Here is a 15,585-nt window from a genome sequence, read left to right as displayed (position 1 = left end):
CATTCAATCTATATATAAAGGCATCCAGGGACTGTGTGTAAGTTTCAGTAGGACTTACCTTTTGGCACACTTTCTCTTAGAATATGTGTAGGGATGTAGTCATTTTTCTGTGAGATCACAAATTTCCAGAATAGAGAGGGGTTTATTTTGAAGTACCAATGTCTTTAGCTGTCTTCCTTTTTTTCTGAATCTGTTCCCCACCCAACAATTCTGCCTTCCAGAGAATTGTTTTCCTCCCCCTCAGCAGAAGCATAAATGCCTGGCTGCTGGGACTTTTGTGAACCGGAGTGGTGTAGGTATTTGTTAAAATCAAGGATATGTGTATTTCAATTTATTTCCTCTTTTATGACCCACATAACATCCCTTTTCTCCACTATACCTAATGGTTCTGGGGTTCTACTGAATATATCAATTCCACTTTTCTGACAGATGCATTCTGTTTGTGTTATGGAGTTTAAAAGGGATGTTCATTTTTCCTTGATGGAAATACTCTCTTTCAAAAAAAAAAACACAAGGATTGTGGTATTGGACAAAAAGAGAGGGAAATACAACACTGACTTTGCTATAAAGTGATCAGTATTTATATAGTTAAAATGATCAATATTCAAAGAGTTGCAGTAGTTTAAATACTGTTTGTTGGTTTTCTTTCTTTGTTGTTTTTTCTCTCTTTATTTTATTATTCATCTGCCATTGACTGGATAAAGGGAATATCAGTCACAAGGTTTCTACAATCACACAGTCACAACAAAGTAGCTATATAGCTATGCAATCATCATCAAGAATCAAGGCTACCAGTTATTCTAATACAATAGAAACTAAAAAGGAATATCTATAAAATGCATAGGAATAACCTCCAGAATGGCCTTGACTCCATTTGAAATCTCTCAGCCACTGATATTCTACATTGTTTCATTTCTTCCCCCCCGCCCCCAATTTGGGAAGAAGGTTTTCTCAATCCCATGATGCCAGGGCCAGGTTCATTGAGTCATGTCCCACATTGCCAGGAGAATTATACCCCTGGGAGTCATGTTCCACGGTTGGGGTGGGGAGGGGGAGGTAGTGAGTATATTTGCAGAGTTGGCTTAGAGGGAGAGTCCACATCTGAGCAACAAAAGAGGTTCTCTGAGGGTGACTCTTAGGCATAGTTATAAGGAGGCTTAGTTTCTCCTTTGGGGGAATAGGATTCATAAGGGCTCGGCTTATTGGGAGACCCTAATGCTTGAGAGAATATCAGGAATTCCCCAGGTGAGGAAGTTTGATTATTTCCACATTTTTCCCTAGTCCCCCAAGGGGACTTTGCAAATATTTTTTGATTTTCTATGCAAAATACTCTGGGATATATCAGGTTATTACATTAATCTGTACAGAATAACAAAATATCATTCCTTATTGTAGGTTCCATGTAATTAGGTTATTTAAATAAACTGACCAGACAGGTTAAATTAGATAGTGTGCTAAAGGAAATATAAATTTTGTAACAAATATCTCTTCCTTTGGTCTCACACAAAAGTTTTAAAATATAGGCAATATCACCCTTAACGCTGTATTATGATTTACTTTTGGCCTAATGAAATCCATTTCATTCATACATCTAATTGAATTCTGATCTCTTTTTCTGCTTCTTTAACAGTTGCTGTATGGAATAATGCTGACTTTCCGAGCACTAGAACTCTAACTCTGAGTCTCAGGTGTCACACAGATACCAAAAGTTCCAGGGAACTACCAGGTTATACACAAAAAGCTCAGAGACTCAGAATTTAGAAATAACACTTAAAACTCAGGAATGAATGTGACTATTCTAAGAGATTACAATCCAGGAACCTTTACAATAAGTCTTATTGAACATTCTGTATTCTTTAATCGTTGATTGCCAAATCTCTGCACACATTCTATCACATGAGAGCCTATGCTCTCAAATTCAATTCTCAGAATTTTCTCATTATAGTTAGTCCATGTTAGTGATGCCTTACAATATTTGTCCTTTCATTTCTGGTTTATTTCATGCAACATAATGTCCTCAAGGTTCATTCACCTTTGGGATGCCTCACAATTTCATTCCTTTTTGCAGCCAATCAGTATTCCATTGTATGCATGCATCACAGTTTGGCTTTCCATTCATCAATGGATGTACCCTTAGGCCACCTCCTTCCATTGAAAATTGTGAATAATGTTACCGTAAACACCAGTGTGCAAATGACCATTCATGTCCCTGATTTCATTTCTTTCAAGTATATAGCTAATAGTGGGGTTGCAGGATCATATGGTAACCCTATACTAAGCCTCCTGTGAAACCACCACACTGCCCTATAGATGGGCTGCACTGATCTACTTCCCTACCAACAGTGAATAGTTATTTGTCTCTCTACACATCTTCTCCATCACTTGTACTTTTCTGCTTATTTTTAAACAGTTATATTCACACACCATACAATCAATCTTAAGTAAACAATCAATGGATCCCAGTATAATCACTTAGTTATGCATTAACCATCACAATCTAGATGAGAACATTTACATTTCTTCTGCTAAAAAAGATGAAAATACTTATGAAGAAATAGAAAATTAGAAAAGTAGAAATAAGAAAACAAGAATCCCATACTTCTCCCTTATATCTACCTCTTATTTACATTTAGCTTTCTTATGCTACCTGTTACAATTTATGGAAGAATGCTACAATGTTACTGTTAATGATAGACCCTAGTTTGCATTGATTATTCACTATACTATCCAATTTAACACCTTGCAATAGTGACATTCATTTGTTCTGCCTCATGTAAAAATTTTCCAAAATGTGTACATTTAATCACCATCATTGTCCACTCTAGCTTTCACTAAGTTATACATTCCCAATTTTATTCTCTATCTTTCCTTCTGGTGTCATACATAACTGTAGCCTTCCACTTTCAACCATACTCACACTCTTATCCAAACTTCTCTCTCCTCTCTTTTCCTGTTTGCCTGCAGCATTTCCTTTAGTATCTCCTGCAGAGCAGGTCTTGTTCACAAACTCTCTCAGTGTCTCTTTGTTTGAAAATATTTTAATCTATCCTTAAGTTTTGAAGGACACTTTGCCAGGTATAGAATTCTTGGTTGGCAGTTTTTCTCTTTCAGTATCTTAAATACATCACACCACTTCTCACCTCCAAGCATTCTGCTGAGAAATCCACACATAGTCTTACTGAGCTTCCCTTGTACATATGTGATGGGTCACTTTTCTCCGGCTGCCTGCAGAAATCTCTCTTTGCCTCTGACATTTGAAAATCTGATTAGTAAGTGTCTTGGAGCAAATCCATTTGGACTTCACTGTTTGGGGTATTCTGCACTTCGTGGATATATAATTTTAGGTCTTTCATAAGAGCTGGGAAATTTTCATTGATTATTTCCTCTATTATCCTTTCTTCTCCTTTTCTCTTTTCTTTTCCTTCTGGGACACCCATAACATGTATATTCATGCACTTAATGCTGTCATTCAATTCCTTGAGCCCCTGCTCATATTTTTCCATTCTTTTCTCTAACTGTTCTTCTGTGTGCAGGATGTCAGATGTTCTGCCTTCTAGTTCACTAATACTTCCTTCTGCTTCTTCATATCTGGTATAAGTCTGTTGTGTTTTTCTTCTCTTCTAGTGTGTCTTCCATTCTCGTAAGTTTTGCCATTGTTTTTCCAAGCTTTAAAGTTCTTGTGTATGGCCACCCAGTGTCTTCTTTATATCCTTCATCTCTTTTGCCATATTCTCTTTCAACTTGTTGATTTGATTTCAAAGATTTGTTTGAACATCTTTAATTAGTTGTATCTTATTTGAAATATTAGTTTGTTCTTTTGACTGGGCCACATCTTTTTGTCTCCTAGTATGATATGTGATTTTTTGCTGGTGTCTAGGCATCTGTTTTCCTTGATTAGTTTATTCTGGAGCTCATTTTCACTCTTTTACCTAGGGTTTTCTTGTTGGTTTGCTTTGTTCTCTCTCTGTTCTTTGACATTCAGTTCGACTTATTCCAGACCTCTATCATAGCTTCTGTTTAAGTGATCAGAGTTTTTCAGCTCTTGTTTTTCTGGCTCTTGCTTTGCTTATATGGAAGTTTTAAGAGGAGGAACTCCCCAGATATGATTGATCACAAAAATAGATTTTCCCAGACAAGATAGGTGCAGGTCTCAGAAAGAGGGTGTCATCAGTATCAAGCTTTCCTGAGGATCAGACGAGCATAGTGTCAGTGTTTCCTGTGAAGTCTCTTGATTATCTGTTTTTCCTATCCTGCCCAGCAGATGATGCTTGTCACCCCATAGCTCCCCACTGTCATTAAGTGGTATGGTCCCTTTAATTTTCAGCAGACTCTGTTCCTGCCAATGGTGTGTTTGAAACAGGGAATGAGACAGAGTTGGGCTTAAGCTGTTTCTATTTTCTGGCCCCAGGAGTATGAATTCTCTGAATGAGAGCCACAACTTGTGGTGGGCCATGCCCCCCTTTTTCTTCAGGAAGATATGCCCTTTAAGGAATTATCTCCATCAGACAAATTCCGTTGTCTTTCAGACAGCTCTTAACTCCACCCTTGCATGGGGCAGTGTCAACAGTTGAAAATGCCTCAGGCTTGCTTTAATGGGCTGCTAAAAAGTTTAACAAGAAAAGGAAAGAAAAGAAAAAAATTCTTTTCAGAGCCAGTCACCAATGCCCAGATTCATCACTCAAGAGCCAAAGTTGATGCCCAGCTCCATCTCCCCTTTTCTTGGAGCATAGCCCTTTTTCAGTAGTCTGAGCTTGACCAACTCAAAAAGCCTCTGTTGTGTGTGTGTGTGTGTGTGTGTGTGTGTGTGTGTGTGTGTGTTATGCCTTGCCTCCTCTCTGCCAGGAGAGACCTCTGCATTCCTTTGGTTGCTCTGGGTTTATCTGTGCTCAGAGCTTGTATTTAGCAGTCTGAATTTGTTAATTAAATCTCCATTTGGAGCTTCTTTAGCTCTCCTGGCCTTGCTCCTAGTAGAGACTGACTCTTTTTCCCACTGGGAAGTGACTCCAAATCAGTCTGCTGTGCCAGTGGGGGAGCGGTGCCAGCCTGGACTGTTTCAGAGACTTTAGTTACAGATCTGCACTGTGATTTGGGCCCTTCCACTTGTTGAAGACTGCTGTACAATGTGTGGTTTGTCATGGAAATCCCCCAAGCAGTTGTTTCTGTCAGTTCCTGGGTATTTACTAGCTGTGCTAGAGGATGAACTAAATTCCATCTACCCCTGTGTCAACATCTTACTCTGCCTCCTCTTACTGGTTTTCAATTATCAAAATAAAAATAAAAACAAATCCAGGAAGGTTTCAAGAATCAAAGCAAATGGTAATAATCTTTGTGGGAAACTGAGTCTTCCATGTTGCCTGAGCTGTATCTAGGGTGATGGCTTGGAATGCTGAACTGCAGGGCTGCATGAATACTATGCAGGCATGCCTTGTAAAGATATCTGTCTTGTGACTATGACGACAATGTTTACCATTGTCCTAAACCTAGATTTTTCCTTCTGATATGCAACAGGATGTAAACATAGGTATCTGGTGGGCTCTCCCATGCCTTAGGACACTTAGCATGTACTCCCTTATCTTCTGAAATAAATAGCTGGATCACAGGTGCATTATCATCCACTTAGCACGAGATGCAGTGGGCCCCCTGCTCCCTTAATTCTTAACTTTGTGTCTGTGTCTCATTCCTGTGCCTCCCTGTCAGCAACAAGTGGCACCCAATGTGGGGCTCAAAGAACCAGACCTGGTTCCTGACAGAAGAATTGCTTGAAGGACTGAGGTACAGCGGCACTGGAACTCGGGTGGAGGTAATGGCCATCTTTTGTATGCATTCCTTGTAGAACAACCCCGAGCATTATAAACTGGGTAATGGGTAATGTTGAAGGACAAAATAAATATGCTCCCTATATTTCCCTCTTGCAGCAGCTGCTGAGGGCCAGTGGTGTCAAGGTGGGGAAGTCACAAATCTTAGAATTGCTACAGGTTATTGAAAAATACTGCTCTTAGTTCCCTACCATTGGCTCCCTTGAATTGCATGACTGGGAGAGGGTAGGTAAGGAATTGAAACAAAAAAATATACAAGGAGTTAATTTGCTTATTACTATTTGGTCTACATGGTCTTTAATTAAGTCTGTTCTTGAGCCTTTAAAAACTGATGATGACAAGGAAGAATATGAGTCTGATGACAATACTGGTCCCAATCCTCTTTCTGATAATGATAAGGGTGAAAAAGATCCATTAAAATCTGCCAAAGTTTTTTATTCTTGTCAATGCCCAAAGCCTCCTTCTGTGCCTTGCTGGAAGGAATGGCCCCTGCCTCCTCCGCTGCCTCTTCCTGCACATAGCTGTACCCCGGTAGTTAAACCTGCCCACCTCTCTGGTGTGCAGCAGGGTCTGGCAGAAGCCAGGTGGCATGGAGATCTGGAGGACATGTGTTGTCCTGTTGCCTTCCCTGTTATGGTTCGTGAAGAAGTGCCTCCTGGCCGAGACACTGATTATCCTGATGGAGTTTATGCTTACTTCCATGAGCATGTCCCATTGCAGTTCTTAAAGAATTGAAAAAAGCTGTACAAACATATGGGGTTCATTCCCCTTTTTCAGTTGGCATATTGCAAAATTTAGCTGAAGGTTCTCAACTAATTCCCATAGGTTGGACCACATTAGCCCATACAGTCCTTAGCACAGGAGAATATCTACAATTTAGGACTTGGTGGACTGAGCATGCAGAACGACAGGCTGCACATAATTGGCAACAGAAAGTAAATATAAATTTAGATAAATTACTGGGCCAAAGAGCTTATTCGACTGTTGAAAATCAGTCTGTTTATAATGATCAGGCAATCAAGCAGATTCGCCGTTGTTGTTTGCAAGCTTGGAACAAAATTGAAGCTAAGCGTAAAGCTGCACAATCCTTTCAAAAGGTTTTACAAGGGCTGAAAGAATCATATCCAGATTTCATTGCCCGGCTCCAAGAGGCAACACACCGGCAGATTACTAGTTCAGAGGCTGCCGATACTATTTTGCAGCTGCTAGCATATGAAAATGCTAATAAAGATTGTCAATGAGCCATTGCCCAATTTAAAGGTAAAGCTGATCTTACTGGCTGTATTCGTTTATGCCAAGATATTGGGACTGAAGTTTATAAAGCAGAAATGATCGCTCAAGCTATGGCTAATTTGAGACTTGGCTCTCGGTTCCCAGGAAAATGCTTTTCCTGTGGAAAAATGGGTCACACCAGAAAAGAATGCAGTCGCTCTAAAAATAAATCTTCACAAAAGCAGCCTGATATGTGCCCAAAATGCCAAAAAGGTCGACACTGGGCTAACCAGTGCCAGTCTGCTTTTCATAAGGACGGCACCTCCCTTTCAGGAAATGGCAATCAGGGCGGGCTCCCAGCCCCTTGCAGAAAGGGAGCATTCCCAATCCAACATCAAAATCTGCATGCTGTCCCTCCACCAACTCCAAGCCCTCCATCTTGGAGCTTTCCCCAGCTACAGCAGGAGCACAGCAGTGGACCTCGCTGCCAATGCTGAGGTATGTCTTCTCCCCAATTATCCTGTTAAGGTCCCCACCAGCTATTATGGCCCCTTACCTAAAGGGACGGTGGGTCTTTTGCTTGGATGCAGTTCTCTCAATCTTAAATGTGTTCGTGTACACACTGGAGTCATTGACTTTGACTACACTGAGGAAATTCAGGTGGTCATGTCTTCTTCTATTCCATGGACTGCCCATAAAGGCGACAGAATTGCTCAACTCTTATTATTACCTTATGTACCTGTTGGTTCCTCCTCTAAAAACCGGGAAAACAGAAGTTTTGGTAGCACAGGCAAGGCAGGAATTTTTCTCACAGAGGCTCTGCAGGAGCCACGCCCTATGTGCACTCTTACAATTCATGGGCATAGCTTTACTGGGCTTATAGATACAGGTGCAGATGTCTCTATTATTAGTCAACAACATTGGCCCCGACATTGGCCATTGCAAGAGGCATGAATTACTGTTGTGGGACTAGGCTCCCCTCAGGGACTTATGCAAAGTGTTCATATTTTGCCTTGCCTTGGCCCTGAGGGACAGAAGGCCACTCTACAACCTTATGTGGCTGCTCTGCCTCTTAATCTTTGGGGCAGAGACCTACTTGAACAATGGGGTGCTACTGTACATATCCCTTCTCCTAGTGGAGTGTACAGTATTCAAAGCCACAACATGATGGCAAATATGGGGTATGTCCCTAGCCATGGGCTTGGCATACATTTGCAAGGTACCCCTTCACCCATACAAGTCTCACCAAAATGTGATCGATTTGGTTTAGGATATAAACTTTTTTACTGGTGGCCGCTGTTCATTCGCCTCCCCAACCTGTCCCATTAGTATGGACTACAACAAAACCGGTATGGGTAGAGCAGTGGCTGCTTACAAAAGAAAAATTAGAGGCTTTACATGAATTGGTTCAAGAACAATTGTCCTTGCAGCATATCGAAGAGTCTTTTAGTCCTTGGAATTCTTCTGTGTTCCCAATAAAGAAAAAATCAGGAAAATGGAGAATGTTAACTGACCTAAGAGGTGTTAATGCTGTCATTCAGCCCATGGGACCTTTACAACCTGGGGTCCCCAGTCCTAGCATGATTCCTGAAAACTGGGCTTTAGTGGTCATCAATATTAAAGACTGTTTTTTTTGATCCTTTTAGCTGATCAAGATAAGCAAAAATTTGCTTTTACTATTTTGTCCCTTAACAATAAAACCCCTTCTCAATGGTATCAGTGGAAGGTTTTACCACTGATCGAAAAAAACAGTCTTTAATATTGATGACCACTAAAGCCCAGTTTTCAGGAATCATGCTAGGACTGGGGAGCCCAGGTTGTAAAGGTCCCATGGGCTGAATGACAGCATTAACACCTCTTAGGTCAGTTAACATTCTCCATTTTCCTGATTTACCACAAGGTATGCTAAATAGTCCTACAATAAGTCAATATTATGTCGACTGTGCCATACAGCCAATCTATGTAAATTTTCCTAAAGCTTATATAATCCATTATATGGATGATATTTTGTGCTCTGCACCGCAGGAGACTGAAGTAGAAGCTTTGTTCTACACTGTTTAAAAAGCTTTACAGGATGTAGGATTGCATATTACTACTGACAAAGTGCAAAGTATTTGGGTTCTAGTATCAATAGACTTACAATTCAACCCCAAAAGGTGCAACTCCACAGAGATGCTGTCACTACCTTAAATGATTTACAAAAATTACTAGGAGATATTAATTGGCTTGGCCCCAAAGTAGGTATAGCTAACTATAAGCTTTCCAACCTATTTTCTCTTCTTTGTGGGGATTCTAAATTAAACAGCCCTAGATCTTTAACTTCAGCTTCAGAGAAGGAATTACAATTAGTGGAAACTAAAGTTCAACAAGCTCAGATATTCCGTGTTGATCCTACACAACCTTTATCTCTACTTATCTTTTCCACTCCCAAATCCCCCACAGGCTTGCTTTTGCAAAACAGTAAGCTTGTAGAATGGATCTTCTTGCCCAATTCTCCCATAAAATCCATTTCCCATTATCTAGATCTCTTAGCTACTTTAGTTGCTCAAGCCAGAAAAAAGGCAAAACAACTCAATGGTTTTGATGTTCATTTAATTGTGCTCCCTGTAACTGCTAAAGAACTCTCAGTTATTTTGCAACAACATCTAGCTTGGCAAATTGCTCTAGCTGATTATGTTGGCCAACTGGATAATCATTACCCAAAAAATGATCTTTTCCAGTTCCTTTGATGTACACAATGGATACTGCCTAAGAATACTTCTTGCGAGCCTTTAATCAATGCTCCCATTGTTTTTACTGATGGGTCATCTAAAGGTCGAGCTCCCTATACTGGGCCTAAGTCCAAAGTTTTAGATCTTCCTCATTTCTCTGCCCAGAAAGCTGAACTGGCTGCTGTAATAGCCTTCTTAACAGATTTTCCTGAGGCTGTTAACATTTTATCTGATTCTACCTATGTTGTTCATGTAGCTAGTAAAATTGAAACAGCATCCATTAAGCAACAGTTGCCTCCTTGTTTATTTAGCCTTTTTCTTGAGCTCCAATCAGCTATTCATGCTCATGCAGCTCCTTTTTATATTACCCATATTCATTCCCATACCAATCTCCCAGGCCCTTTAGAAGCTGGCAATGCCACTGTGGCTAAATTATTACTGCCTGTTATTTCAGAAGCTTCTAATTTTCACTCACTTACTCATTTTAATTTGCAAGGACTCATGACTCGATTTCCCCTTACTAGAACACAAGCTAAAGATATTGTTTCTTCTTGTCCTAATTGTCAACTCCTTACTGCTCCACCTTTGCAGGACCCTGGTGTTGACCCTCGCAGTCTAGCCCCCAATGATTTATGGCAAATGGATGTTACTCATATCCCTTCCTTTGGCTGTTTAGCCATGGTTCATGTCAGCATTGACATGTACTCTGGCTTTCTTTGGGCCATAGCACAAACTGGTGAAACATTTTGACATGTTCATACTCACATTTTTGCCTGTTTTGCCTCTATGGGCTTGCCCCATGCTTTAAAAACCAATAATGGCCCAGCCTATACATCTGCAAAATTTGTTACTTTTACTACAACTTGGGGCATTCGTCATACCACTGGTATTCCTATAATCCCCGAGGACAAGCTATTGTTGAGCGTGCCCATCATACTTTAAAAACTGTGTTAACAAAACAAAAAGGGGGAGATGATGGAACTCCCCATGAATGATTATCAGAAGCTTTATTTACTTTAAATTTTCTGAATTTTTATGAAAAACTGGGTGGCACTGCTGCAGAACGACATTTTCCAGCTGAAAAGAAAATAATGAAACATTATTTCCATAAAGTGCTTCCTATATGGTGGAAGGACATATTAACTAATGAATGGACAATGGGTACTTTATTAACATGGGGAAGAGGTTATGCCTGTGTTTCCCCAGGTGACGGACGAGCACCACTTTGGATACCGGCCCAACGACTGAATCTGTACCATGAACCCAGCAAAGAAAAGAAAATTCCTGTGGGACGTTGAGCCTCCAGTGATACACTTCCAGGGTCTGATGCTGAAGACAACAGTGATTGGGTCAACACCCCGAACTAGGGAAGCCCGACATCCAACTTGGGGTCAGATAAAAAAGCTGTGTCAGGATGAAGAAAAACAAGTAAAGCAATCCATGCTGCCAGTAACAGGTCCTAACCTGACTGCAGCAATGTTGGCTCTTATTGCTGTTGCTGTGAGTATATCTCCAGCGTGTGCTCATTCAGGAAATTACACTTATTGGGCTTACATCTCTAATCCTCCATTGCTGCAACCAGTAGAGTGGGATCTTCCCTCACCTACTGTGTATTTTAGCAATGGTTCTTGGTTGCCTCCTTCAATAGATGAGTGACTTCCTCAGCTTCCTGAGGATGAAGGAAAACATTATTCACAATCATTGGCTTTTTCACACTTGCCCTTATGTATAGGACAAGCTGATTGGTGCTTAAAGTTAACTTGGCAGGCATGGTTATCAATCATACCTAAACATGACAATATTTGGATATAGTTTTACTTACAATGAAAATATTACTATTACTGACCATGCCCCCCAATGGCCTATTTGCCACATCCCACAGTATTGGCTGCCAGAAATGCAGAGGGTACATTGGAGTAATTGTAGAGCAACTAGTGGAGTGTTGGTGCAGAATGGTTCCTATGGAATTGTAACTGACTGGTCCCCTAAGGGGTATGCAGTTCAGAATTGCACCAATGCAAATTGCTCAGATCATAAAAAATTAAGATGGAGAGTGCATAGCTACAACCATTCCACACTTAGTAATTCTCTCTATGCTCAGGCTAAATATCCTATTATTTGGCACGGTGTTGGCTGGTCTCCACCTAGTCCTACTTTAAATCATTCTTATGTTCAAGATACACTTTGGAAGCTTCCTATTAGTTTACATACTATTTCCCGATGGAATGGAAATTATACAGACAAGATTAATTATACTTTAAATTTCACAAAAATAGATACTTTTGGAATACAAGCCTGTGTCAGAGACCCCTATGTGTTCTGGGTAGGAAACTTAACTATTAACATTACTACTAAAGAAATTACTTGTCTGGCCAATTGGAGTCGCTCACTATATACTTTTTTAAATAACACCTTAAATTCTAGCAACATCACTGTTGTAGTTCTTAGATGATGAAAGGGTCTATGGCGCTCTGTTTCACAGCATAGACCTTGGGAGTCATCACCTGATATGCATATGTTACTACAAATTTTAGAAAAGGTGTATAAAAGAACAAAAAGATTTCTTGGATTATTAATAGCTTTTATTATAGGTATAATAGCCATTGCTACAACTGCTGCTGTTGCAGGAAAAGCCTTACATCAATCCATTCAGACCACCAAATTTGTCCAAAAATGGCACAAGAGTGCAAGCAAGGCTTGGGGCAAGCAATTACAAATTGATAAAGAAGTTGATGTTCGCCTTGTAGACCTAGAAAATGCTGTTCTCCTTCTAGGAGAAGAAGTTGAGAATCTACAGTATCAGTTTAAGTTAAAATGTGACTGGAATACATCCACATTTTGTGTGACCCCTCATGAATATAATCACACACTTTTAATTGGAGTAAAGTTAAAAACATTTACTTGGACACTATAATAATCTTACATTGTATATTCTAAAACTGCAGGAAACAGTAAATGATATACAAAGTGCTAACTTAGATTCTCTTACTGAAACCGAAACTATGCAAGGCATTGCTAAAGGCCTTGAACTACTAAATCCCCTTATATGGGTTAAATCTCTTGGTGGTGGGTTTTTAGGTAGTATTCTCCTGATCTTAATAATTTTGCTTTGTCTTTGTTTAGTCCTCAGATGCACAAGAAAAACCCTCTCAGACCTAAAGCAAAAAGAAGCTGCTTGGGCCATCCTGTCTGCAATGAAGAAACAAAAAGGGGGACATGTGGGAAACTGAGTCTTCCAAGTTGCCTGAGCCATATCCAGGGTGGTGGCTTGGAATGCTAAGCTGCAGGCCTTCATGGAACGCTATGCAGGCACGCCTTGTAAAGATATGTGTCTTGTGACTATGACGACAATGTTTACCATTGTCCTAAACCTAGATTTTTCCTTCTGATACACAACAGGATGTAAACATAGGTATCTGGGGGGCTCTCCTATGCCTTAGGACACTTAGCATATACTCCCTTATCTTCTGAAATAAATAGCTGGAGCACAGGTGCATTATCATCCACTTAGCACGAGATGCAGTGGGTCCCCTGCTCCCTTAATTCTTAACTTTGTGTCTGTGTCTCATTCCTGCACTGCCCTGTCAGCAACAAATCTTAAAAACAGAAAATGAAGGAATGAAGTCGGAAGTGGTGGTAAAGGTGGGAACACACACATACATACACACATACATTCTGAAGAATATATACCAAGGGCCAACAGCACATGAAAAATTGCTCAACATCATAAGCCATGAGGAAAATGCAAATCAAAAACAAAATGAGATACCTTTTCACACTCAGTAAATGATTGCTTTTAAAAGCAGTCATTTACCAGTTTTGGAGAGGAACTGGAGAAATAAGAACACTCATTCACTGTTATGGGAATGGTACAGGTGATGTGGAAGACAGTTTGGCAGCTCCTCAGAAAGTTAAGTGTAGAATTAATACACAACCCAGCAACTCTACTTCTAGGTATAATCTGAAAGCCTTGAATACAGGGACCTCAACAGATATTTTCACACTGATGTACATAGCAGAATTATTCCCAATTGCCAAAAGATGGAAATAATTCAAGTGTCCATCAACTGATGAATGTGATATATGCAAAAAATACAATATTATTATTCAGCCATAAAAAGTAATAAAGTTCTCATGTAAGCAACAATATAAATATACCATGAAGACATCATGTTGAGTGAAATAAGCCAGACACAAAAGGACAAATATTGTACAATCTCACTGATATGTAATAATTAGAATAAGCAAACTCCTAGAGTCAGAATACAGAATACAGGTTACCAGGGGGTGGTGTGTAGGTAAGGAATAGGAATAGGTAAGAATTAAATGTAAAGTCTCTATTGGAGACAATGGGAAAATTTTGCTAGTGGAGGTGGTGATAGTAACACAACATTATGAACATAATTAGAAGCAATAAATTATATATTTGAATGTAGTTAAAAAGGGGGAAATTTTAGGTTGTATATATGTTACTAGAATAGAAATTAAAAAAAAATCAATGGAACTGCACAACACAAACAGTGAACTCTAAGTTAAAAAATAAACCATAATTAGTAAAATTATAAAAAGTGTCCTTTCATCAATTGTAACAAACATACCACATCGTTGCAAATTGCTAATAATAATGTGGCATAAGGGAATCCTGTATTTTATACATAACTGTTGGGTAAAGCCACAAGTTCTCTAATAAACAAAAACATGAAAAGGACTCACCCCTTCCCCCAAAAAAGATTAAATGCCATGAGTTTTGAATTCCACTACAAGTAAACATACTCTGAAAAACATGGAATTTCAGAACAGAGGGTCTCTGCCTACATGTGCATGGTGGGATCCTTTCAAAAAAGGTAGAAGAATCTGAGTCTCATGAAAATATTTCTTGCGGCCAGAAATCAGGTTTCCTCTGGAGAGTTCCTATTGACTTGGTGTTCTCAACCTAAGAGACTTACACCTTCTCAGAAGACTATTTAAATGATATGAGAAGAATCATCCCTTCTTTTAAGCAAGAGTCTAATCACATTCTTGTATCTGCTTCGTTTTCACCCCATACACAGTAGGGTTCATTGTGGGAGGCATGAGTAGATAGAGATTCTCCATGATACTGTGTATGTGGGGAGGAGTAGTGTGTCCTCCAAATTGGTGTGTAAGAAAGTGAAGAAGGCTGGGACATAGGTAATGACAATGGCACAGATATGTGCAATGCAGGTGCTGAAGGCTTTCTGTTGAGCATCTGCTGATGACAGACTCACAACTGCTTTAAGAATCATAGTGTAGGAAATTGTGATGCACAGGATATCAAAGCCCCCAATCAGGAGGGCTACTATCAGACAATAGATGGCATTGACCTTCACGTAGCCACAGGATATCTTGGCCACTGTCATGTGGGGTATGACATTGCCCCTGCAGTCAGGAAGGGCCAGGAAGATGTGCATAGATCTGAGTAAGGATACTTCAGAGTAGATGAGGTACATAAGGCCAAAGTTCCCTGTAATGGCAATGCTGTACATGGTACACAGGAGGAAGGAGATCCACAAATGCACTTCTTCCGGGCCAGGGATGCCATTTAGGATGAATGAAGCTGGTGTTAGCTTCAGAAATGACATAATGACTATTGGAAATTCATGAAACAGTAGTTACAGAATTGCATCTGGAAGTAGAAAAAGTAAGTTCAGAGAGGCTGACAAGTAGGATTTTCTTCTTCATAATACCTAATTTATCCTTCTTGCACATCAATGCCCTTCCCTCCTCTCTTATGTTGAATATGTGGCATATATTCCATTTGGGACTATACCTGAAGCATTAGAGTTTCACAAGATGAATTGACTGCGTGTACCTGAAGTGTCAGGATA

The 15,585-nt window shown here is 39.9% G+C and overlaps 1 long non-coding RNA gene across 1 annotated transcript; it reads left to right on the top strand.

Moving 5' to 3' along the window:
- The first annotated feature begins 7,409 nt into the window (after window positions 1-7,409).
- Window positions 7,410-13,289, top strand: LOC119538825. Its single transcript, XR_005217652.1, has 3 exons — window positions 7,410-7,526; window positions 10,946-11,239; window positions 12,863-13,289. It is a non-coding gene; the product is annotated as an uncharacterized LOC119538825 (long non-coding RNA).
- Window positions 13,290-15,585: the final 2,296 nt, after the last annotated feature.

This window comes from Choloepus didactylus, chromosome 6, assembly GCF_015220235.1.
Source record: "Choloepus didactylus isolate mChoDid1 chromosome 6, mChoDid1.pri, whole genome shotgun sequence".
Lineage (NCBI taxonomy): Eukaryota > Metazoa > Chordata > Mammalia > Pilosa > Megalonychidae > Choloepus > Choloepus didactylus.
Note: the sequence above shows the minus strand (reverse complement) of the source record. Positions and strands in the feature narration are given on the sequence as shown.